The 26,413-nt window shown below is 46.2% G+C and overlaps 1 long non-coding RNA gene across 2 annotated transcripts; it reads left to right on the forward strand.

Annotated features, from left to right (window-relative positions):
* The first annotated feature begins 7,259 nt into the window (after positions 1–7,259).
* On the forward strand, positions 7,260–24,607 carry LOC135377068 (uncharacterized). 2 transcript variants are annotated; one of them, XR_010418001.1, is made up of 3 exons: positions 7,260–7,598; positions 8,632–8,677; positions 24,567–24,607. It is a non-coding gene; the product is annotated as an uncharacterized LOC135377068 (long non-coding RNA). The 2 variants fall into 2 exon arrangements; XR_010418000.1 differs by lacking the exon at positions 24,567–24,607 and adding an exon at positions 9,967–10,083 and having other exon boundaries at positions 7,264–7,598.
* Positions 24,608–26,413: the final 1,806 nt, after the last annotated feature.

Genomic DNA, 26,413 nt, shown 5'->3' on the forward strand with positions numbered 1-26,413 from the left:
TATGGCTGGAACTCCACGAATTTCGTCCTATTTGATGTCATATGGTCTGTAGCTCAGCTGTCCATGTACCAAACAGCATGACTCCCAGATGTTGTATCTGACACCGATAATGATGTGTGAGTTACCTTTTTCGCTTGCCGTCGTCCTGTTGGTTTCTGCGGTATGGTGTCGTCATCAACCTCTTCACAGTGTTTGCCGATGTGTCCCAGTTTCCCGCAGGCGAAGCATCTCACACGTCGTCTTCCAACATCGTATCTTACTTTTTGAAACTCTTCATTCCACTGCCTCGAGAGGACGGTTTCCCTTCAGACATGTTGGACATGTTGTCGCCTACTGACTTGTTGAACATCATCTCAGCTTCCCGTTTGGTGAACAAAGCTCTTGCTGTACCATCACTCTCCATCGTCTGCCCTTCATCTCGACGTTTCTTGCGTTATTCCTCGACTAAGAGTCTTGCCTTTACTTCCTTAGCGGTGAGTGTTGCTTCGTCCTGCTCCAACTTGAGGATGAGGGCTTCGTAAGATTCCGGCAGTCCCATTAGCATGACAAGCGCAACCTCTTTATCAGTGAATCTGTATCCACCGTTAGTCATTGTTGCGATGTAGGTCCATCAAGCGGCTCAGGTACTCCTTCATCGGTTCATCGTCTTTCTTCTGGTCATTCACAAAATCTCGCAGGAGTTGTAGGACGTGCAGCATTCCGTATTTCGTGTGAATTTCCCGAAGGATTTCCCACGCTTCCTTCGCGGTTGTGCAAGTGCCAATGTCGTCCAGATAACTGTCCTCTACCACAAGGAACAGGAAAGTGAGGGCCTTGTTATTGTGTTTCCTCTCCTCGTCTGTCATTTCTGAACCGGAGTATCCAGGATCCACTGCTTCCCAGCAACTCTTTTGTACGAGCGCAGCTTCCGTCCTAATCGACCACGCATGGTAGTTCTCTGAATTCAGTTTCGTGATCTTGAATTCGTCGCTGAAAGCCATGACTGCTGAATCGTCTCTGGTTTGACTGTCGCCCCGTCTCGGTATGCGTCGCTCAGAATCGTTTTGTCGTCCCAGGCACTACTTCTGTGTTCCTGGCGTCTGGCTTCGCTAACGTCGCTTCGGGCACTATCTTCACTGGCGTCCTGGACTGTCCTCTTCACTTGCGTCCTGAACTGTCGTCTTCTCTTGCGTCCTGAACTGTCGTCTTCACTTGCGTCCTGGGCCCATAACCTGTTAGCGCTGCGCAGGTATGAGTAGACAGAGGCCACAGCAAGAGTCGAACAAGGAACGACTTTACTCGTGAATAGAAAAGGGAAAAAGTAACGGAAAAACGTGTTACGCGAGACACGCAGTGTGCGCAAGATGAAAGTGAACAAACACGTGAGCATACGTCAGACGAACACGAAAAACGGAACTAGACAACACATTGCGAAAATATATCTAACAGCAAACGCTTTCGCTTCTCAGCATGCAAACAACTCAGGAACATTACGTGATCGAGAATTCTGTTCAATAAAATGCTGTTAAAGGTAAGGCAAGGCATGTCAATGCAATACAATTGTTGCACAGCATTAATTAGAAAAAATAAGTCAGACGGTAGGTAGCGCCCAGCAACAGCTAAAAAATTCATGACCGGAGTACCCGCGTCACGTGATGCCAAAGTATTACACGATGAACTTATGACCGGCTACAAATCACTAATAAACACTGCTTTAAGAATCATAAGAATTACTGGGATAATTTTTTTCAAAATATCGAAGAAACTGCATCTCAAGATACTGTCAGCGCCCTCTGTTCGCTTTCCTCGCAACCATATCGCACGGCGTGAATTGCGTCTGGCGTGGTTTCTGTATGCAAAAAGTTCATTTCCTGCCCAAATTGAACAGAACTTCACCTAACAGCGATGCCAGGTATCTACTGTAATATTTGGGGATACGCCAAGTGTGCTCCATCGACAAATGACGTTGTGTACCACAAGATTCCAACGGACAATGAGCGGAAACGAAAGTGGTTGGAAGCATATGCATAATGTAAAACTCCGAGACTAGGGAACACGAAAGGACAGACACAACACGAAGTCTCCGAAGCGTTGGTTGGAAGCGAAGGTTGGAAGCGTTTGGTCAAGACATTCATGATCAATGCCGTATTTGTTCAACGCATTTCTCTGACGATTCGTGTTTACGCACACTGAAAGCCATTGTACCTGACACATTGCACACACGCACAAAAAAAAAAATTATAGTTTGGGACCGACCGTTGGCGAATAACAAAATGTCAAAATCGTTCCGTCAGAAAGCCACGCCGCCGGGTCGATTTCTTTCTGACGGACCACAATACATAGAGCCGAAATAGTTATTGCTCCTATGTGTATGCGTGTTGCGGTACAACATATATTTTTTCGAGGGAAATCAGTGATGGTGTCCGGGCCACACTGCCTGAGTTCAGATGGAACCACTCTATTATAAAACCGTACGTTATTATTTTAAGTCATCCTCTTGTAAGTAACAATTAACCGATAATTGTACCTGTCTGTCAGTCTCATGAGGGATATATCTCTGAAAATTAATTGTGTACGATGATTGGGTTCTGCGTTAGCAATCGCGAGTACCACTCTTATCGGAAACATGAATAATGAGGCAATGTTCTTTTTCCTTTATTACCCCTATACCAGGTACCAGTAGTTCAGGTGGGGTAGAAATAAAACGTTATACAGGGTGTCCCAGAAAACCTGTCATTGAATTATAAAAAGAACTACACACCCAGAGGCAACGACTTTTGTTGTTACTACGTTTTTGCCACCACCTGATCTGAATATCATGTAACGTAAGTTTAATTATGCAAACTTTAGCGAACTAAAGCCGGGAATTTCAAAAGTAAAGGTCACTTTTTTATTCCACCAATGTGAAATTATTCAAATTAATGATAATTGACAGGGGTATTCAGTAGCTATCCGATCAGAAAATAAAAATAGCCGAACATCATGCTCTACGAAGTTCCCACAAGATCGTGCGAGACCAATTTTTCAGCGCCATCGTTGGCAATCCGGCTCATTATTTCATTCTCCGCATGATCACCAGCAATGGGGTAGAGTATCGCCCATGGCGATAAAGCTCCCTACTCATCATCATCAATAAAGTTGTTGTTGCTAATTATATTTAGATATACAGCTAGTCTCCTTCAGAGAACTGTTAAGTGGTAGACATTCACAGACATAAACATGGGACATGAACACCATGACAAATAAGCTGGAGCCCTGGGCGAACACTGATGACGACGCGGCAAGATGGCTCAAATGCCTTGAACAGCTTCCAGCAGCAACAACAGTATTATACCCCTGTCACACGGGCAGTCTTCAATGATCATTGAAACCAATGACCATTGAAAATCCGTGTAGTGACACCAAGCGTGTGACGTGTCAACTTCCCAAAGAGTATTGGATTCAATGTTCCCCCACAGGTTGGCACGTTACACGCAAGGTGGCGCTACACGCATTTTCAATGACGATTGGTTTCAATTATCATTGAAGACTGCCCGTGTGACAGGGGTATTATATATTAACTTCCAATCGTTAAATGGATTATCACATCTACCGCGGTCGATTGCAAAACTAGAGTGCCGTTTTAATCCTCGTTCAAAACGACAATCACGTCGACAATCCGACGCGAATTACTGGAGATATTTCTGTGCAATTTGACGTAATTCTTGAGAAGAGTAGACGACGGATGTTGAGAATATATATCGACTTACTGCAGCAATAGACGCCGACAAGGAGTTAGAACACTCAATAAACCACATGCAGACTCTCAACTAAGTGAAGTTTATTCAAACAGGAAGTGACTATAGAAAAAAAAATAATAAAACGTACGTCATCATAGCGCATATAGCATCCCAGTACACGTCATCAATTTCCCAGATTCACCACGTGGTAGTTTCGAAAGTGTTTCAGTTATATTCCTGACTCTGAGGGTTCACCAAGGTTCAAGAAATTTCGTACACGGTCAAGAAATTCATTTTCCTCGCCAGTGAGGCAAACACGTGGATGCCAAAGACCCCCGTTATTTCACGCAGAGTTTGGACTCTATGTGTTGATGGCACTGAAGCCTCCTGGAACATAAGTGCACATGAGCAATGCCTGCAATGGAGTGCATGATTACTAGATGGGGCTCAATCAGTATTGAAGACGCGTGTTCCATTACTCTAAGCATCGACCAGATTCCCCAAGATAAACATAGATCTAACCACAATTCAGCATGGAATACACCGTCCCTAAGTTACATGTAACGAAAGGTTTGCGCATAATTATGTACAAAGTTTTTTTTTTGTCTTTCTATAAATACTTCCGCTTTGAATAAGCTTCACTTAGTTGAGAGTCTTCACGTGGTTTGTCCCATTCATGTTATATCTTCTTGTCCGCGTCTATTGCTGCAGTAGTTTAGGCAGCGACGTGCAGGCCGTTGCTTAGTTCTTCCTACCGTTCTACTTATGTTCTACAAGTGTGTTTGGCCATCATGAAGAATGTGTTGCTAGCCCCTGGTTGGCTCCTGTTGTGCCAAGGCATCGCGAAAACAACTCCTGGAGAATGCAAAAATACTCCAAAAGCCGGGAGACGACATAACTGGACAAAAAAGTAGAGAACTCCGACTTAACGGAGTTAACTTTAACTTTAACTTAACCTTTGTTATGTTAAGTCGGAGTTCTCTACGTTTTTGTCCACTCCTGGAGAATCGTGCAAATGGACATCTTGCGACTAGTAGTATAATGGGTTGAAATACGCATTGAGCCGACTGATCACCAATTCAAAAAAAATAATATCTCAGTGGTCTTTGCAACGACCAATTTGGTTTGTTTAAATAAGAAACGTTCTCTGTTTCCCTTTACAACTGCACTGCGCTTTAACTATCGTTGAGTGTGCAACGGCGAAAGTCATCTGTAGGATTCGTACATTCCCTTCGGTATTCTGGCATTTTTTTCCCTACTCAATAACACTTTTGCAGCTTGCGACATTTGTAGACAGGGATAATGGGATGTTTCATTCCTCATTTAAGTACCCTTTTAAAGGGAGACGGCGCGGCAACATGAAACTATTTAATCACTACGTAAACAAGTTCGATACATTCTTCTGAAATGTGAACTAAAGTTGGTTTTGGAGCCGCGGACCCATTAGTTGCCAAAAAGATCTGAAAAACTCAAAACGAAACCGAAACTTGTGAAGGTTATTTCTCATAAGCCATGTGCCGTGCGTGACATCACCGGTAGTCTCGTGTTGGCCGCCAGCTGTTTTTGAGGCACGCCCATTGTAACTTTCTCGTGCAACATGGTTGACCAGTCATCTGCTTCCTCGATTTCGTTTTAAAATATTCGCCAGCGGTAAAAGCAAAACCTACAAAAAGCCGTACACGAGGAATACCGGTCAGGTGAAGCCCAGCTTTTCACGTCAATACAGTTTCGAGAGTACGATCCGGCTTTAACGCGCACATTTACGCGAAACCATAAACGTTCTTATTGTGGTTGCAGCTCGCTTTCAAAAGCATGCAACAGCGAAGAGCTGTTTCTTTTCACAAAGAATTCAGCAACTCTGAGAAAATATAAGATAGCAAGAAACAAGACGTTACGATCAACGCGTATGCGACATGCGCCCTTACAAATAATCTTATACGTAGAATGCCCTCTCTGGGTTGTAAAGTTTGAGTGTGTTTGTCCTGTTTCTCGTGCAAGAACATAAAGCTATTCATTGTGCTCCTTGAAAGCGACCTAAAACTCCAAGACTGAAGGTTTAGTACCAGTCGCTAAACAAGACTCCGAGGGTTTGTGCCGTTGGACAGCGAGCTGAACATACGTGAGTTACTGTTGACGACAGTTTCGTAGATCGTAATAGCAGCACACAGGCTAGCTGTTGTGATTGTTATGACGTAAGCATGTGGCTGACATGGCTGACATGGCTGACAGGACGACGCGTCTCAGACGTCCTTGTCCCTGCAATCATGAAACTCAGAGAGATACCACTGGCGTCGCAACATTTTTCTATGCGCATTAAGCGTGATCGCATGCCAAGAACCGATCCACCGGTCTGCAAAAAGCCTTTCCCGATATCCATGCAGTCCACCCCGTCATACCCAGTTGAGCGTTTGAGTTTGCAGTCGTCATGCAGCAGAAGTTGCCGCTCAGGCTTTTACAGTCTCCATGCAGAAGTTCGGCTATGGACCTGCCCACACCTCCAAGAAGCATATGCTACCACTGGGCAGTCCCATTAGTGTCCGCGAGTCTTTCAATCTCATATACCTTCCTTTTAAGCCACGAAAGGGATGAATCACGTCATCAACTTTAGCCCTTGAGTACCCAAGAAACTACCTCAATGTCCTCTTGTCAGTCACGTCCTAGGTAGTACCAAAGGCTATTGTTCGGACGTGTGATGGACATCCACGGTAGATCCCTGCAATCCTCTTGGCAGATTGACTAACACGACTTTACTTTCACCCAGAAACTCCCGACAGCGCAAAACACGCGATAGAACACACCCCATTCTTCCGCAATTTCCTTCCGAAAAACAGCAGGGATTTTACCCCCCCCCCCCCAAAGAATTACAAAACTAATAAAACCTGCAAACGAAGAACCCTACAGTTACAGGCTTGTCCGCATAAGGTCTGTTCCGACATGCAGCAGCGCGCTAATATAGTGCTACAAGGCAGCGCGCAAAAACAGCGCTCACTTTCACTGGAAGGTTCACACTTGCAAAGCGGCAAACTATAATTTAGTGGAAGTTCGGTGCTCGTTTCGGGTCTCTCCCATCATGGCACCTCCGGGGTTCAACAGCATACGGACGAACAAGTTCGATGAACTCACCGAACGAAAAATCACCAGACATTTTGGATGACAGACTCACCGGTTCCAATGCGTTCGCAGTGCAGTGAAACGCGGAAGCAAAGCACCTCCGTGACTTCTGCGACGTTATCACTGAAGGAGTTCACCACTGGTCCCAGAAAAACCTCAGACAGCAAAGGCGGCACCGGGATTGGAACCCGGGTACCTCCCAGTCTCGACGTGACGTGGCCAGCAGGATAACGACTGAGCCACGTGAGCTTGTGATACGTTGCTGATCTTTGATTTGACAGCTTTCTTTATCGTATAGTTTTCGTTTAGCGAATCTGATGTGCTAAACATTTCTATAGTGTATATCCGTATATCCGTAGTGTATATAGTGTATATATAGTGTATATATGTATGTCGTATCCGGAATTGAGACGTCGTCCTTTGTGCGCCAACGAATACGGTTAGTTTCTTGGAAGCTTTTCATCCGTGTTGGCAGTCTCGACTGCGAGGAAAAGCTCGGCAGTTTCCTGCGAAGTCGGCCCACGACGAGCAATCCATCCCACTAAGAAGCACGCCGACTTAGAGACCCGGTGATCACTCGGAAATAAAGCTACCACTCAACCATGTGAAGTGAAGTGTACCAAGATGTAGAAAACAAAATAGTGTGTTTTGCCGTTCTTTTGAGAATATAAGTAAACCGTACGTAGGTCCTTATACTAACCTGACTATATATTTCTGTGCAATGGTGCAGGAAAGCCAACATGAAGTTCATGGTCTTCCCCTTCTTGTTCGTCGCCGTCTTTCTCGCAGGTATGTGAGGTGGTGCCAAGTACATGAAACTACATAAATTGGAACCACATTCCCTCATTGTTCGCATGGTTCCATGTACCTGGATGAAAATGCTTTTAATGAATAGCGTAAGGCCTATATCGCGAACACTAGCCCACTTGTTTCTTGAATGGCAAAATTTGGCGACGGGCTCATAAGAGTACGCTTGTTGGGGCCTCTTACAAATACGCTAGCTCGGACTAATGTCTGGCTCCAATTCTGGTATCTCATATCGCCCCGAAAATCCCTAATAAACGCGTGAAGTCAATAATGTTTTGTTTGTTAATTGTAGCACAGATTTCGACAGATACCCTCCCGCCTCTACCCGACGTGGAGAAACATATGTGTAAGTAAACATATGTACATTGCGTGGAGCCTTCCGCGTAGCAGTCAATCCATAGTCAACGGTGTAGTACATTTTTTCATCAAATCCTTCGATCGCAAAACATCATCTTACGCACATCGCATGCAAAATGGCTGTCTTGCTGCACACATTGGAAAAAGTGGTGCCACGAATATCGTTCGAGTACCTGCTTTAATTTTCCTGGTGACTGGTTTCCTAAAAACGTCTACCGCCGAAAGCGACACGTTTAACGAATGTGTACTACCCCGCCTGTGATTCCTTTGGCACGATTTTTACACGATGCCTTCCAGCTAGCGAGTGCTCGCTTCTGCAGGTGACTCTCAGAAAGAGCGATCTATATGCTCTCATTATAGGTAGAGCTCCTTCGGGAAGATACCAACTCTTAGACGAATGCATTTCGATATCGCGAATAGCTCGGTACGAGAAATGCGCGTTCTGCATGGAAGCACATGGTAGTGCCAGGGATGTGCTTGACAGAAAAATGGTATGCTTCGTGTGAGATTCACATATAATATTATGCAAACAAGTGTATTAAACAAGGTATGGATAGGTAATTTATGTAGGAGAGTATATTCTCAGGGAAGTTCGAAGGGGCATTCCACTTCTCTAGCACGGAAACTTTCTCACTCTAACTCTGTCGCCCGTTTCCAGGGATGCCTGCTTCCTACGGGGAACCCATCGAAGAACCTATCTATGCGTAAGTACCTTAAAGTGATATGGCGCAGTGCTTTAGTGTGGAGACATTGTACGCATCGGAACCTGTTATGTAAAGAAGGGCAGATCTCGCTGATGAAGGTCTGTCTGCGGCAGTGCCCATAGGAATATTATTCAGGAACTTAAATATATTTGGATATAGATATATAGTCATATTCACATTTACCGTACAAACCAGAACATAGGCCGCAGTGTGTTTGAAGAACGTGCCGTGGAAGATCGGCCGTGTCCAGTGTGCCGGAATCCGTCCACCTGACTGAGCTTCCGCTTCCATGTGCATACATGGAAATCGGTCAGATCAACTCCCACAATCTCCCAATAATTGATTGAGTATGTTGTGTTCACGTAGCGTTTCCAACTCCGGATTGTGTAGTAGCCGTTTGATCTGAAGACGCCGAGCGTTCCTACCACCCACGTATTCACCTGCTACCTCCCACCGACCCCGAGGAACCGAGTCGCCGATGTAAGGCGGAATTAAACAGTTTATCCCTGGCCTCCGGCTTGAGTGGTTCTCCTCCTTAGCGGTTACTATAGATCGATCGTCTGTTGAACAGAGGGTCTCCTGCGCTTCTCAAACGAGTCCCAGTGGAGCCCTTACTTAGTGCTGCCGCTGCCAGGAGGCTCTTCCGCAGATTACCGTCATCGCTGCCGACATCAAACTCAAATGAATAACATTCAAGCTCGACGAGATAGCTCTCGTCAGATGTCGCGAACGTCGGCTGCAAGCAACGTCATCCCCTGAGAGCACAAGGAAAATGACTCGCCGCTGCCAAAGTAACAGACGTCTCATACGGGCTCACAAGTGAAAACAAGAGAAAAAGGCTTATGCGAGTGGTAGTTCCAGTATCATATATCCCGCTCCAACGCTCCCCTTGTAGATACAGCACCCCAGTAGAATGTCCGGTTTTGCCAGCCCCCGATATGCACGATCCAAATTACACGTTGAGGATGTCATTAACGCTGACATCGGCGACCACCAGGTGACTCTGCGTGTAAGCTTTAGTGTACAAGGTTTTCTTCGGGGCTTAGCAGTATCTTCTCTGTCTGGGTATAATAATACTCAAAGCATAAAATGTATCAACCGAACACAGCCTTGTGGTAACGTACAACAATCAGAAGATGAATAACACCCATGAGGCAGTCACAATCACAGTCGTTGAATGTAGTAAGGGATGAAAGTAATGGATGAATATAATGCTCTCACAACATTACTTTATCAAACTGCCTTAAAATTCGTGAATATGTTCTGTAATATTTCTCTGGTTGTTCCAGGACACCGAGAGAACCGCCTGTCCGTGTTACAAGCCGTTCTGGTATGTACCTGGAGCACCTAACCTTACCTACGCAGGCTACGTAATTTCGACTGAATTCGTCGAAACGTAGCGTCATTCCTAAAAGGCTCTCCAATGGTATTCATTGGTGATAGGAAAGCTTGAGCTGTAAACGAAGACCCAACAAACTGACACACTCACTCTAGAAGCATTTGTGTTGCTTAAGCGTTCCGTCGTGTCCTTTTGCTGTGTCTACGCCATTCTTTCTTCATCGAAGAGCGAGGAGAAACCGAGCAGGACTCCCGGGCATAGGTGGCCGGTGGCACAGCACACGTTAGGGGGCAACCTCACATACGAGTTAATTACTAACATACTGCTCCTTTTAATGCTGTGAGCTAACCGAGAAACAAAATTTGTGTCACATTTTTCCCCCCGGTGAGAAAACAACCGGTGACAAAACTCACCGGTGCGAATGGCTGTTCTCTTCCCCTTTTATTCCGTTTTTCTTCACCCATTCACTGTCACCTCTTTGCTGTGTTAAATGCTTTCGTTGGCGTCCATGAAGCTGGCACAAAAATGCACTAGCTTTGCAGATTGCAAGAAGTATCGATTTCAATCTTGTCCAATTCAAGTGCCATGCAAAATGGCGCCGCCCGTGTAGGGTAAGGAGACGGATTGTAAGGATTCGGTGATCGGTAGCACCTGTTATTTCACGATGTCATTGATCGGACAGCTCAATAAGTTGGCGGAGCTTCAGATATAGGTATGATCCAATACTGGCCAGATTCCCTCTTAACATGCTGCTGTCGCTACGGCGGTGTTTCACGCTGTGTTTGAACAGCATCTTTTTCCTGTAATCCCAAGCAGCACAACATCTTGACCCAATATTGGACCAATATTGGCAATGTTAGCCCAATATTTGCTCGATCTTGGTTCAATATGAATTGGGCCGACATCGCCAACATTGGTTCAATATTGGACCAAGATGTTGCGCTGCTTGGAATGGACCTTTTCTAGGTAAGCGTATGCGCATGTGCAGCCACCTGCAGAGGACTGCCATGTTTATAGGGGGGGGGGGAGATAATCGGTTTCAAGGTTTACGCGGACGTTTGAGGCCGAGATTTGACAACTCTTTGTACTCGTACGCAGTAAAATACGCCTTCACTATTCCTGCATCCTTCTTCACACAAGTTTCCCTTGCTGTTTTCGAACGCAACGTGCCAGTCCGAAAAGCGTCCCCATGTTTATTGGGGGGAAAGATACGACGTTCGGCATTCCGCCGCCAGGGGGACGCGAATATGCAAAGTCCTCATTCCGACTTTTGGCGTTTCTCTCATTTGTTGGAGTATTATAAGTATTTTTAATCTCTTAGAACACGTTTATAGTCGTCACGTGCCCCATCTCTCACGCGGCTACTAGGAGACCCGCACAGGAGACATCATCAACTGATATTGCACACTAATGTCATTTTGTTTTCGTGCCCGAATGGCACGCGTATAAATAAGGGCAAGCAGGAGCGCCGTGTTGTTTCCGCGAGCATCTAGCGCCACGATGCCATCTATCCAGCGTGCTCCGAAGTGTTGCTTTCTGCTGCAACCATCTCATGGACAGACTGAGCTCACCCCATTGGTGTAACTAACCAGAAGCGGATCTTATTAGTAACTCTATTCAAACGCTGCGGTGCCCGTCACCGCAGAGACGCCACCGCCACGTTCTGCACAGTTCGCCACGTTCTGCACGTTCTGCACAGCAGATGTGTGCCCGGTGCCGTCCTGTCTGCGTTTTACTAAGTGGTTTTTCCATCTGTTTATGTCACAGTTTGGAGAGGCCGTCTAATCCTGCCAGCAAAGCTCCCGAAGGAAACCTGCGACATGCTTGCAACAACGGAAAACAAGGAATTCTTTCGCAAACAATGTGACACATGGTGGAAACAATAAAAGAGCGCAGAAACCAAATCACGAACATATTTTGTCATGCCATTCAATAATTAAGCAACGCAGGAAAAGGGACTGGACCCCAAGAGTCGAACCCAGGTCCTCATGATTTCCGGTCCGGAGTGCTACCAATTACAGAACGCATAGTGTCATAAAATAGGCGTTGCTTGAGAGCAAAGGTACTGAGTTTTACAGGCAAGCCGCGGAGACAGTTTTGTTCCCGCTCTACACCAGCGCCTTCCAGAAGTCAGTAGTCCGCAACATTCTGGAAGAGCAGCGCCATGGCGGAGCGGGTTACGGCGTCACGCTCCATTGGTGGTATAGCCAAGGTAGTGCTGAAGACTGGGAGGTTGTGGGTTCCAATCCTACCACCGGCTGTCCCGGCTGAGGTTTTCCTTTGGTTTTCCGAATAGTTTCAAGACGAATGTTGGCCCAGTTCTCCCAAAAGAAGGCCCAGGACTAACACCCTGTCTCCAAGTCCACCCTGCTGTCCTCTCTCCATCTGTCCAAATATGTACGTCGCCTATGGCCACAGTTGCTTCGTGGCGCTAACACGGAATAAACAAGAATATCCTGGAAGATGTCCTTACCTTACGCCTTGCACAGTGTTAGGTGAAGTGCCACGCCTTGAGGTTAGCGCGAATAATAGTGACAGTACCGCACACGCACCGTACCCTCGCGTGTAAGATCCGCAACCGCATCCGCAACTGTGTTAATTGGCATACATATCCGCATCGGCATCCGCGATGTTTTCTGAGTATATCCGCAGCCATTGTGGTTACAGGAAAATGTTATGTTACAAACGCTTTCACTTCTCAGCATGCAAACAACTCAGGAACATTATGTGATCGATAATTTTGTTCAATAAAATGCTGTTAAACGTAATGCAAGGCATGGCAATGCAATGCAATTATTGCACAGCATTAATTAGAAAAATTTGATCAGACGGTAGGTAGCGCCCCACAACGGCTAAAAAAGTCATGATCCGAGTACTCCCGTCACGTAATACCAAAGTATTACACGATGAACTTTTGACAGGCTATTAATTACTAATAAACACTGCTTTAAGAATCAGAAGAAGAATTGCTGGGACAATTCCTCAAAATATCGAATAAACAGTATCCCAAAATGCTGTCAGCGCCCTCTGTTCGCTTTCCTCGCAACGATATCGCACGGCGTGAATTGCGTCTGGCGTGGTTTGTGTATGCAAAAAGTTCATTTCCTGCCGAAATTGAACAGAACTTCACCTGACAGCGATGCCAGGTATCTACTGTAATATTCGGGGATACACCAAGTGTGGTGTTTCAACAAATGACGCGATGTACCACAAGATTCCGACGGAGAATGCGCGGAAACGAAACTTGTTGGAAGCGGTTGGTGAAGACATTCATGATCCATGCCGTGTTTGTTCGACGCATTTCTCTGACGAGTCGTGTCTCGCACAGTGAAAGCCATTGTACCTGACACATTGCACAAAAAAAAAATCTATAGTTTGGGACCCTCCGCTGGCGAGGAACAAAATGTCAAAGTCGCTCCGTCAGAAAGCCACGTCGCCGAGTCAATTTGTTGCTGACGGACCACAATACAAAGAGCCGAAATATTTATTGCTCCTATATGTATGCGTGTTGCGGTAAAACATTTTTTTTTCAAAAGAAATCAGTGATGGTGTCCGGACCATCCTTCCTGAGTTGAGATGGAATCACCCTATTATAAAACCGTACGTTATTATTATAAGTCATCCTCTTATAAGTAACAATTAACCGATAATTGTACCTGTCTGTCAATCTCATGAGCGATATATCTCTGAAAATTAATTGTGTACTAGGATTGGGTTCTGCGTTAACATTCGTGCGTACCACTCTTTTCTGTAACATGAATAATGATGCAATGTTTTTTCCCCTTGATTACCCCTGTACCAGGTACCAGTAGTTAGGGGTAGAAATAAAACGTTAAACAGGGTGTCCCAGAAAACATGTCATAAAAAAAAACTACACCACACAGAGTCATGCGGTCGAGGGCATTGTTCTAACTAGGTTTTTGCCTGATGTGAATGTCATGTAACTTAAGTTTAATTATGTGAATTTTTGCGAACTGAAGCCGGAAATTTGCCAAGTAAAGCTTACTTTTTTACTACACCAATGTGAAGAGCATGTCTAAATTACTCAAATTAATGATAATTGACAGGTGTATTCAGGAGCTATCCCATCAGAAAAAAATAGCCGAACATCATGCTCTACGGAGTTCCCGCAAGATTGTGCGCGACCAATTTTTCAGCGCCATCGTTGGCGGTCCGGCTCATTATTTCATTCCCCGCATGATCACCAGCAATGGGGTAGAGTATCGCCCATGGCGAAGAAACTCCCTATTCATTATCTCATAATAAACTTGTTGTTGTTATGTATACTTAGACATACTGCTAGACTCCTACAGAGAACTGTAAAGTGGTACAATTCACAGACATACACATGGGACATGAACGCCATGACAAATAAGCCCGAGCCCTGGCCGAACACTGTAGACGACGCGACAAGATGGCTCAAATACCTTGAACAGCTTCCAGCAACAACAACCGTATTGTACGTATATTAACTTCCAATCCTTAAATGGACTATAACATCTACGGCTGTGGATTCCAAAACTACAGTGCCGTTTTAATCCTCGTTCATCAATGCGCAATTTGACGTAATTCATGACAAGAGCAGACGACGGATGTTGAGCGTATATATCGACTTACTGCAGCAATACACGCAGACAATGACTTAGAACACCGAATAAACCAACAGCAGAATATCAACTAAGTGAAGTTCATTCATACAGGAAGTGATTATAGAAAAAAAAAAAAAACAACTGTGTACGTCATCATAGCGCATATAGGATAGGAACCCAGTACTCGTCATCAATTTCCCAGACTCACCACGTGGTAGCTTAGAAAGTGTTCAGCTTAGAAAGTGTGTCATATTCCTGACTTTGAGGTTTCACCAAGGTTCAAGAAAATTCGTACACCATCAAGAAATTCATTTTCCTGGTCAGTGAGTGAAACATGTGGATGGCAAAGGCCCCCGTTATTTTACGCAGAGTATGGTCTCTGTGTTGTGGGCACTGAAGCCTCGTGAAACAGAAGTGCACATGATTAATGCCTGCAATGGAGTGCCAGGTTACTAGATGGGGCTCGATCTATGGAAGACGCGTGTTGCATTACTCTAAGGCGTCGGCCAGATTCTCAAACACACCAGCTCCCGTGGCATAGTGATTAGAGTCATCGCTTTCCACGCCGAGACTGGGAGGTGACACGGGTTCGAATCCTGTCACCGGCTGTGCGGTCCGAGGTTTTTCCTTGGTTTTCTTTCTATAAATATTCTTTGAATAAACTTTACTTCGTTGGAAGTCTGCAGGTGATTTGTGCCATTCATGTTATATGTTCTTGTCCGCGTCTATTGCTGCAGTAAGCCGATATGAACTTGTACCAATTACCCCGCTTCGTCCCTCTTGTGTCGAGAGCATTCCCGAATTCCCTCTATGGAAACGTCACTTGGACAACGCCAATCAGTGAGCGCCCTTTGACGCGCACGAGGCCAATCAAAGAGCGGTCCGCCGGGCGGGAATGATAGACGGCGTCCGTAGATCTAGCGGAGGTCATCGGCTCGTGGAATGTTGTTTCTGGTTAGTGTCGCACGTGTTCGTACAACCAGGAGCATAACAGCCCGTTCAACGGAACATGGTCATGTGAGCACCCACACTGGTAAGCGAAAGTCGGCGTATTTACCGAGGTCCTTTCACTCAGTATGTTGCGGTGCGAACGCGATGCAGATGACCTCGGAGACAATCACCTGCATTGCCCTTCCTTTCGTGTGCTCGGCTTACGTCATTCTTGTTTAGCTGCTGAGAGCAGACCTCGGCAGTTTTGACTTTCGCTCACCCAAGTTCACTCACCACCCACCCAGTTATCGGCTCGCTCACTCACGCTCACTCACCGTCTGCTGAGCTCTCGGTTCGCTCATTCATGCGCGCTCACCGTCCGCTCAGCTCTCGGCTAGCTCAGTCAAGTTCACTCACCACCCGCGCTGTTCTTAGCTCGCTCACTCACGCTCATTGACCATCCGCTCTACTCTCGGCTCGCTCATTCACGCTCACTTACTGCTCGCTAAGCGTCTTGCGGTCTTACGGATGTTCCTTATCTTCCATCACCCCCGTGTGTCAACCGAGCGGATGAAGACGAAATTGCCAGCCGGATAGCTGATCCAAAGAGAGCATTGGTGCACTGCTCCGCGCAAGAAATATGTAAACCGAAACCAATTAATTACTCGAAAAAATCGCGTTTTTTTCTTGCAGTATTTCTCGCAGAAAGTCCCGATGCGTATAACAAAGGTTCCGTAAGCGTGCTAAGCAAAATTTAAAAGTTAGGATGTTTATTTAATTAGTGAGCGTATGCAAATAGGCGGCTCACTACTCAGTTCATAGCCCCACTGACCACTCCGCTCCAGACTCGCGCACTCACGCTCAGTCACTGGCCACTCAGCTCTCGAATCGCGCGCTCACGTTCACTCATTGCGCACTCACGTTCACTCACTCACTGCCTGCTCAGCTCTTGGCTCGCTCCCTGACTTTCAGTCACTACCCATTCACTTCTCGGCTCGCTCACTCATGCTTACTCACATCCCGCTCAACTCTCGGCCCGCTCACTCACGCTCGCTCACCGCCCGTTCGATTCACGGCTCCCTCACTCAGACTCACTCACGACCTACTCAGCTCTCTGATTGTTCACTCACGCTGAGTTTATTACGCGAATTGAGCGTAAGTGAGCATGAGTGAGTGCGCTCATGAGTGAGTTTTGCCGAGGTCTGACTGAGAGGGTGCGAATCTTTATAACTCCTTTAGTTAAGAAGTAATCTGTTTTCGGAAGAGAAACTTGTCCGCATAGTCTGCGAAACGACGCCGAACGTTAGCCGTTTCGGTCTCACACACACCTTGCCTTTCCAGATGCGGTAGTACCTTTATGAGTACTCAAGTGACCTTTTTTATTTTATTTTGCTGTAAAGCGTTCTGCCAGGGACAAAATGAGCTCATCGAAGGAACGATGGGCGCATGTGACTTCTAGCGCGTGTGTGAGCCTCGCGTAGATCTGACAAAAAAAAGGACTTTCCGCTCTTGCACCGAGCGTGTTGGAGAATGAGGGAACGTTGCGACGTTGGACATTCCCCTTGCATGTGATCTGTGACGTAGGTCGTGTGCGCAGCTCACGCGGGTATGAGCAACACGTGAATCAGAGCAATTGTTTTTTTTTCTTCGGTCTTTATTCTTTTTCCCCGGAAACCTGTAGAAGAGGGCCCTGTGCTGGGGCGGCTGCTTGCTGGAATAGGAGGCTTATCCCTCGATGACCATAATTCGTCGAAAAGCCATTCGGGATAATCGGACCAATTCAGTTGACGTGGAGGCCGTTGTTTAGTTCTTGCTACCGTTATACTAATGTTCTACAAGTCTGTCTGGCCTTCATGAAGAATGTGTTGCTAGCCCCTGGGTAGCGCCTGTTCTGCCACGGTATCGCGAAAACAACTCCTGGAGAAGCGTGCATATGGACACCTTGCGAATAGTATTTTAATGGGCTGACATACGCATTCAGTCGAGCGATTTTCTCTTCAGAAAGCTGCTGTCTTACTGTTGCTTGCAACGACAGATTTTGTTCCCTAAAAAAAATCCCCTTACCCATTGCAATTGCAATGCGCTATTGACTATCCTTCAGAGTGCATCGGCAACTGTCATCCGTGGGATTCGTACATCTCCTTCAGTGTTCTGACATTTTTTTCTATCTCGATAATAGTTTTGCAGCTTGAAACTTTGGCGGACGGGGATAATGGGATGTTTCAATCCACATTTAACCCCTCCTAAAAAGGGAGACGCCGGGGCAACCCGAAACTATTTAATGGCTACGCAAATGAGTTCGATGCATTCTTCCGAAATGTCAAATAAAGAAGGCTTGGCAGCAGGGTACTCGTTAGTTGCCGAAAGAGCTAGGAAGCTGAAAACGAAACCGAAGCTTCAGAAGGTTCCCTCTCCTAGCTCCTGTACCTTGCGTGACGTCACCGGTAGTCTTGTCTGGGCCAGTGGATGTTTTCGAGGCATTGTCACTTCTTCGTGCCACATGGATGACCTGTCACCTGCTTCCTCGATTTCGTTCTAAAATATACGCCAGCGGTAAAAGCAAAACCTCAAAAAAGCCGTACACGCGGAATACCGGTCAGGTGAAGCCCAGTGTTGTTCGACTGCTCTTCCGCGGAGGAGCGCCTAATCACCCAAAAGGAAAATATTCATTTTCTAATTACCTCTGCCACTTGGTGATGAGAGATGGTATACCCTAAAATATAATACCGTACGGAATGATGTCGCATGTGTTACCTCAACAGGTTTTTGGTTCGGAGTCTCCGTTTAAATAATTAAAATAGACTACAGGCCCAACATCTATTTTGGAAATAATTTCTCATTTGATAGTCGTGATGGCGCTGTCGTGCGATATCTGTCCACGAGTAAACTAACGTTTCAATAAGGAGGAGCAGCCCCCGAAGCGAAAACGTAAAGACGACACACAGCCCTATTCTTTCCTCAGGTTACGCCTTCTTAGCCAATATCTACTGCTTGCGACACACTTCTCTGAAATCGACAGCTGGTGGTTTATTATGCCAGTAATCTCCAGGTGTTGCAATATTGTTTCTTCCTACCAATAGACCGGTAGGCAATGTGACCCACCCTGAAACGCAACAACGGCAAGGCTCATTGAGGGTCGGGCAAGCCCACACGGGTTCCTCTACATTTGAATGAAGATTTGAGACAACTGTGTCGCAGGCAGCTCCCCTTCTGCCGTTCTCCATTGAAAGCTGTTCACGTCAATACAGTTTCGACAGTACGATCCGGCTTTAACGAGCACATTTACGCGAAACCATGAACGTTCTTATTGTGGTTGCAGCTCGTTTTCAAAAGCATGCAACAGCGAAGAGCTGTTTCTTTTCACAAAGAACGCAACCGCTCTGAGAAGATATAAGATAGCAAGAAACGAGACACTACGATCAACGCGTATACGACATGCGCTCTTACAAATAATCCTATACGTAGAAAGCCCTCTTTGTGTTGTAAAGTTTGAGTGTGGTGGCCCTGTTTCTCGTGCGAGAACATAAAGCTAGTCATTGTGCTCCTTGAAAGCGCACTAAAATGTTCCAAGGCTGAACGTTTAGTGCCAGCCGGTAGACTAGACTCCCAGAGTTCGTGCCCTTGGACAGCAAGCTGACTATACGTGAGTTTCTGCCAGACGACATTTTCGTAGAACGTAATAGCAGCACACAAGCTGTAAGCTGTTGTAATTGTTTTGACGTCAGCATCTCGCTGAGCTTGAGGACAGCCGAGACCAGGATGGAAAGGAGAGGGCGCCAGGAGGACGCGTCCCGCACGTCCTTGCTGCGTCCTCCGCTGCACTCATGAAACTCGAAGAGATACCACCGGCGTCGCACCATTTTCCCGGGTGCATTAAGCGTGATTGTATGTCAAGAACCGACCCACCGGTCTGCAAAAAAACCTTTGCCTATATGCATGCAGTCCAGGGTTGCAGAGTTGGCACTCTGGAGTTGGAATGATTCCGGAATCATTCCAGTTTTAGCAGAGCCCGGAATGGAATTGGAATGGGATGGCGGAAACTGTGCTAGGAATGAGAATGGAATGGTCTGGATGCCCTGGTGGCAGTTTTGGTTTCAACGTGTTGGGGCTTCTGCCCTCGCACCCTTTGCACCGCACCTGCACACGGTCAAGAGTGAAATAACCTTTTCTTTGCGCTTTTTCCTTGCTTGGTTGTGCCAATCACCTCTAGCACTGTTGGACTTGCCAGTATGGTTACTGGTCCTTTTCTTTTATTCAGGGAATTAACAAAATTGAATTGGGATGCCAAGCATTCCAGGACTGGGAGCTGCCCATACCTTTTTATTCCGAGGAATTGAAACCAATGGAATTATCGCAAAACTCCATTCCTCAGATTGGAATTGGAACGGAATGGGAGACCCCATTGCGCAACCCTGATGCAGTCATACCCAGTTGAGCGTTTCATCTTGCAGTCGGCATGCAGCAGAAGTTGCCTCTCATGCTTCAGCAGTTTTCATGCAGAAGTTCAGCTTTGGAGCAGCCCACACCTTGAAGAAGCCTGTAGTAGCACTGGGCAGTCCCAGAAGTGTCCGCGAGTCTTTCAATCTCATATACCTTCCTTTAAAGCCACGACAGGGATGAATCACGTCATCGACTTTAACCCTTAAGTACCCAAGAAAACCCCTTAATGTCGTGCTGTCAGTCACCTGTAGGTCGATCTTTTAAGACATAGGACGGAATCCCATGGTACATCCCTGCAATCATCTTGGCAGAATGATTCACACGATTTTACTTTTACCCACCCAAACGGAACAAAACTTCCCGTGGTGCTCCTGGGGATATCCTTTCCCGGCAATTCGGATCTCCCTGTGAAACAGACATTTTTCCGACAGACGGCCCCCACATCTCCGAGTGGCCATGGTTTGGACTTCCCACAAATATCCGTCGTTTGTCCTCACAGGAAGTTACACGGAGATGTCGGGACGTTGCACGGGCTTACTTGCGTACGTGCTCAGGGCCCGGTATTTTCTCATTATTATTGATATTGTTTATTGAGCTGCTGCGTAAGTGGACAGACTCCTACTAGGCGTTTTTTTCTGCCATTTTGTTTCAGCTTCAGCCACTGCGTCTTTCCTTCTCAGTTTGTCCTTTTTGTTTCTATCTAGTATTTCTGTTACGGACGTTGAGCGTGAAGTTTTAAAAAGAAAAAAAAAAGGCCTTAGAACCACGAACTTAGAAAGGCAGGGGCATACCTTTCCAAAGCGTGAACAGATACTATATATTACTTGTCTCGCGAGCTTCCACCGATTATAGAGTCCCGTTTGCCCACAAGTCAAACTAGAGGGTGAGGTGTTTAATTTTAATGCGATTGCGTATACCGATAACACTGGACTGAAGAACTGCTTGGCGTATTAACTCACTCAACACGCTCAAGAACACGCTCAATTCTTCCCCCTATTTCCTTCCGAAAAACGCATTTTTCAAACAAGAGTGTTTACCCCCACCCCCGAATTCCAAAATAATAAAGCCTGAAAACGAACAGCCCTCCAGTTGCCAGCATGTCCGCCTATTGGTTGCAAAGGTTGCCAGATCGATCCCGGGCACCACTTGGTAGCTACGACGACATCCGCCACTTGGTGACAAGGTTCAACTCGAATAGATACATCACCTTCCTAGGGGAACGTTTAATATGGCGTGGCGCGTGCTCATATTTCCTTTCACGTTAAGGAACCCCGAGGTAAGCAAGATATGCCGGGTGGGGTAAGGAACCTCCGTGCTTGGTAATGTCGATCTCCTCTAGAACTGCTGGACTTGCCAGTGTGATTACCGGTCCTTTTCTTTTATGGAGGGAATTAGCGGAATGGAATTGGGTTGCCAAGCCATTCCAGGAGTGGGAACTGACCATACCTTTTCATTCCGAGGAATTGAAAGGAATGGAATTATCGCAAATCTCCAGTCCTGGGAATGCTATTGGAAGGAATGGAAGACCCCAAGCCGCAACCGTGATGCAGTCCACCGCGTCATATCCAGTTGAGCGTTTGATCTTTTAATCGTCATGCAGCAGAAGTTGCCCCTCATGCTTCTTCAGTCTTCATGCAGAAGTTCAGCTTTTGAGCTGCGCACACCTCCAAGAAGCATATTCTACCACTGAGCTATACCATTAGTGTCCACGGCCCTTTCAATCTCATTTAAGCCTTCCGTTTAAGCCACGAAAGGGATGAATCACGTCATCAACTTCAACCCTTAAGTATATACCCAAGAAACACCTTCATGTCGTCCTGTCAGTCACCTCCTACGTAGTACGTATGCCGATTTTTTAAGACATGGGACGGAATCCCATGGTATATTCCTGCAATCATCTTTGCAGAATGATTCACACAATTTTACATTCTCCGAGAAACTCCCGAGAGCATAAGAGACGCCACAGAACATGCCCGATTCTTCCCCAACTTTCCTTAGGAAAAGCCACAGGTTTTTTATCCCGCCCCCGAATTTTAAAAATAATAATAAGACCCGAAAACGAAGAGCCCTACAGTTGCTAGTGTGTCCGTATAAGCCTTTTCCGACATATGCAGTGCGCTAATACAGCGCTCACAGTTACTGGCAGGTGCACAATTTCAAAGCGGCGCTGGCGCTATTATTTAGTGGAATTTCGGTGGTCGTTTCCGTTCTCTGCCATCAGGGCACATCCGGGGTTCGACAGCATATGGACGAACAAGTTCGATCAGCTGACTGAACAAAAAATCAACAGACATTTTGGATGGGGCCATGCTGTGAAATGCGGAAGCAAAATAACTGCGCGACTTCCGCGACGTCATCGCTGAAGGAACTGGTCATTGGCCAACACTAATGTAGTGCTAATATTAGTGCTGAAAAATCTGACACCATCTCAATTCAGGCAAGCGCTGTTTTTTAGCGGTTGGGAGCACTGCAAGGAGGAAATTATAGCGCTATTTTAAAGCGCTATATAGCAAACCGTAACAGGCTTTTACTGGTCATAAAGGTTACCAGTTTGATCTCGGTCACCACTTGGAGGCCGGCACTAGGACTCCAACCCGGGTGACTCCCAGTCTCGACGTGAGATGGCCAGCACGATAACCACTCAGCAGCTGAGCTGGTGACACGTTGCTGATCTTTGATTTGGCGGCTTCCTTTATCATATTGTTTTCTTTGAGCGAATCTGATGTGCTGAAAGCTTTATAATGTATACTCTCGCGTACGGAATGGATACGGCGTGATTTGTGCGCCAACGAATACGGTTAGTTTCTTGGAAGCTCTTCATCCATATCGATTCCCTCGACTGTGAGGAAAGGCTTGGTAGTCACCTGCGAAGTTGATCCACGGCGGACAACCTATCCTACTAAGCAGCACGCCGAATTAGAGGCCCGGTGATCAGTCGGAAATAACGCTACCAATCAACCAAGTGAAGTGAAGTGAAGTGAAGTGAAGTGTACCGAGATGTACAAAACAAAACAGCTTGTTTTGTCGTTCTTTTGAGAATTTGAATAAACAGAACGTAGGCCCTTATACTAGACTGACGATATTTCTGTGCAATGGTGCAGGAAAGCCAACATGAAGTTCATGGTCCTCCCCTTGCTGTTCGTCATCGTCTTTCTCGCAGGTATGTGAGGCGGTGCTAAGTACATGAAACTACATAAATTGGAACCACATTCCCTGCTTGTCCGCATGTTTCCATGTACGTGGATGAAAATACTTTTGATGAGTAACCTCAAGCCTATATCACGAACACTACCCCACTTGTTTCTTGAATGGCAAAATTTGGCGACAGGCGCATATGAGTACGCTTGTTGGGGCCTCTTACAAATACAGTAGCTCGGACTAATGTCTGGCTCCAATTCTGGTATCTCTTATCACCACGAAAGTCCCTAATAAACGTGTGAAGTCAATAATATTTTGTTAATTGTAGCACAGATTTCGACAGATACCCTCCCACGTCTAACCGACGTGGAGAAACACATAGCCAAGGAGCCTTCCGCGTAGCAGTCAATCCATAGTCAACGGTGTTGTCCATTTTTTCATTAAAATATCACCTTATGCGCAACGCATGCAAAATGGCTGTCTTGCTGCGCACATTGGAAAAGTGGTGCTACGAATGCCCGTTCGAGTACCTGCTTAAATTTTCCTGATGACTGGTTCCCTAAAAACGTCTACTGCCGAAAGCGACACTTTTAACGAATGTGTACCCCGCCAAATGGGTGACTCCTTTGGCACGATTCCAGCTAGCGAGTGCTCGCTTCTGCAGGTGGTTCTCCCAAAGAGCGATCTATATGCTGCCTTTATAGGTAGAGCTCCTTCAGGAGGATACAAACTCTTACATGAATGCATTCCGATATCGCGAATAGCTCGGTACGAGAAATGCGCGTTCTGCATGGAAGCACATGCAAGTGTCCGGCATGTACTTGACACAACACCTGATATGATTTGCGTGAATTCATATATGGTATTACGTAAATATGTATATTATTTATTTATTTATTATATTACGTATATAAACACGATTTGGATGCGTGATTTATATAGAAGAATACATTCTCAGCGAAGTTCGAAGGGGATTTCCACTTCTCTAGCAAAGAAACATTCATCATCTCATCTCAGCATTCATCATCTTGTCCATCAGTTGTCATCATCAAGTCATCATCATCAAGTTGTCGTTGTCATTGTTAGCACAGAAACGTTCTCACTGTAGCTCTGTCGCCCGTTTCCAGGGATGCCTGCTTCCGATGCAGACCCTATCGAAGAACCTATCTATGCGTAAGTACCTCAAAGTGATATGGCGCAGTGCTTTATTGTGGAGGCATTGTGCGCATCGGAACCTGTTCTGTATAGAAGGGCATATCTGGCTGAACAAGCGCTGCGGCACTGCCCATACGAATATTCTTCCGTTACTTGTATGTAGATATATTCATGTTCACGTTTACGGTACAAACGAGAGCAGAGGCCGTAGTGCGATTCAAGAATGTGGAAGGTAGGCCTTAACTGCCTTAAAATTCGTGAATATTTATGCTCTGTAACATTTCTCTGGTTGTTCCAGGACACCGAGAGACCCGCCTGACCGTGTTACAAGCCGTTCTGGTATGTATCTGAGGCACCTACCGTTACATACGCAGGCAACGTAATCTCAACTGAATTAGTCCCCCCGAAACGTTTCGGCATTCCTAAAAGTCTATCCAATGGTATTCACGCTTCCAACGGTCGCGTCCGTGGAAATCAGCCACACAGCAGGCGGTATACAAACCACTGGCTTTCTGTGAATGAGATCATCTTGAGTGATTGACTGACGCGGTCGACAATATCACTTTATGTGCGCACGTCACGAGGAAGAGATAACAGTGTGATCATATACACTCTTAAAAATGAACTTCACCACATAGCACGCTCCTAGCCAACCATCATCCCGAGTGACATCGTTCTCTCCCCTGATTTGTTGAAAACGGGAGGCGTACGGCTTTTTGTGACACTTATGCAGAAATGTTATTTGTCACAAAAAGGCGGACGCCTCCCGTTTTCAACAAATCAGGGGAGAGAACGATGTCACTCGGGATGATGATTGGCTGGGAGCGTGCTATGTGGTGAAGTTCATTTTTAAGAGTGTAGCATACATGCAGGCGAGCTGGGGGATGAACTCCATGACAAGGAAAGCCTGGTGTGAGCGCGAAGACCCAACAAACAGACACGACACAAACACTCGAAATGAATCTGTTTCGTTTGAGCGATTGTGACTTGTCTGTTTCTTGTGTCAACGCCCATGGCTCATTCTTTCTCCATCGAAGAGAGAGGAGAAACCAAGCTGGACTTCTTGAACATAGGTTACAGTTGGCACAGCAGCCGTTAGGGGTGGGGACTTCAACTAGAAATTCCTTACTCATGCACTGCTCGTGGAGGACTGCCATGTTTATTGGGGGGGGGGGGGTAATCGGTTTCAATGTCTTCGCGGACGTTTGAGGCCGAGATATGACGGCACTTTGTGCTCCTAATCAGTACGATACGCCTTCACTCATTGCGCGTCCTTCTTCACACAGTCTTCGCGTGCCAGTCCGACAAGCGCCCTATGTTTATTGGGGGGGGGGAGGGGATACGACGTTTGGCATTCCGCCGCCAGGGACGACGCGATTATGGTAGTGGTCAATTCAATTCTATTTTATTATTAATCATGTCATACACAGTTTAGAGTGGGAGCCCCGTAGCATAGCTAGAGGTGGGGCCTCCCGGAAACAATCTGAATACCTTACGCGGCGACAACATCAGAACAAGTCACCAAATATAAGGATGCACATTATATATGAAGGTCAGGGGAATATACTGTCACAGTAAGGGAGAAAGCACAAGAGGGTAAAAGAAAAGAAATGCCTACGAAATAAATAAGTATAAGAATCAAGAACAACTGAGAATCAGCAAAAATGTTGCGCTTATGAAAGTGAACAGCGTAAGCGCAAAAGCCATGGGAGAAACAAGCCAAATAGGTTAAAAAGCTAATGTGTATGAAAATAAAGAACTAATTCATGAGCTGGTTCATTCAGACCTTCGGCGTTTCTCTCATTTGGTGTGTTTTTATGGGTAGCTTTATCCCTTTGTACGCGTTTACACTCGTCACGTGCCCCATCTCTCACGCCGCTTCTCGGAGACCCGCACCGAGATCATCGACTGATATTGCACGCTAATGTCCTTTTTTTCTGTGTGTGTGTGCCCGAATGCCACGGGTATAAATAAAGGCAAGCAGGAGCGCCGTATTGTTTCCCAGTGGTCAACAACACGAGGCCTCATGTCCAAAACCGGGCGTCATACCGCGATATTATCGAATAAAAATAATTACTGCAGTCCACAGACGTCCAATAATCGGCACACAGAAACTGCGAACGGGTTGTTCACAAAGTGTTCGGC

The sequence above is a fragment of the Ornithodoros turicata genome, chromosome 1 (genome assembly GCF_037126465.1).
Source record: "Ornithodoros turicata isolate Travis chromosome 1, ASM3712646v1, whole genome shotgun sequence".
Taxonomy (NCBI): Eukaryota; Metazoa; Arthropoda; class Arachnida; order Ixodida; family Argasidae; genus Ornithodoros; species Ornithodoros turicata.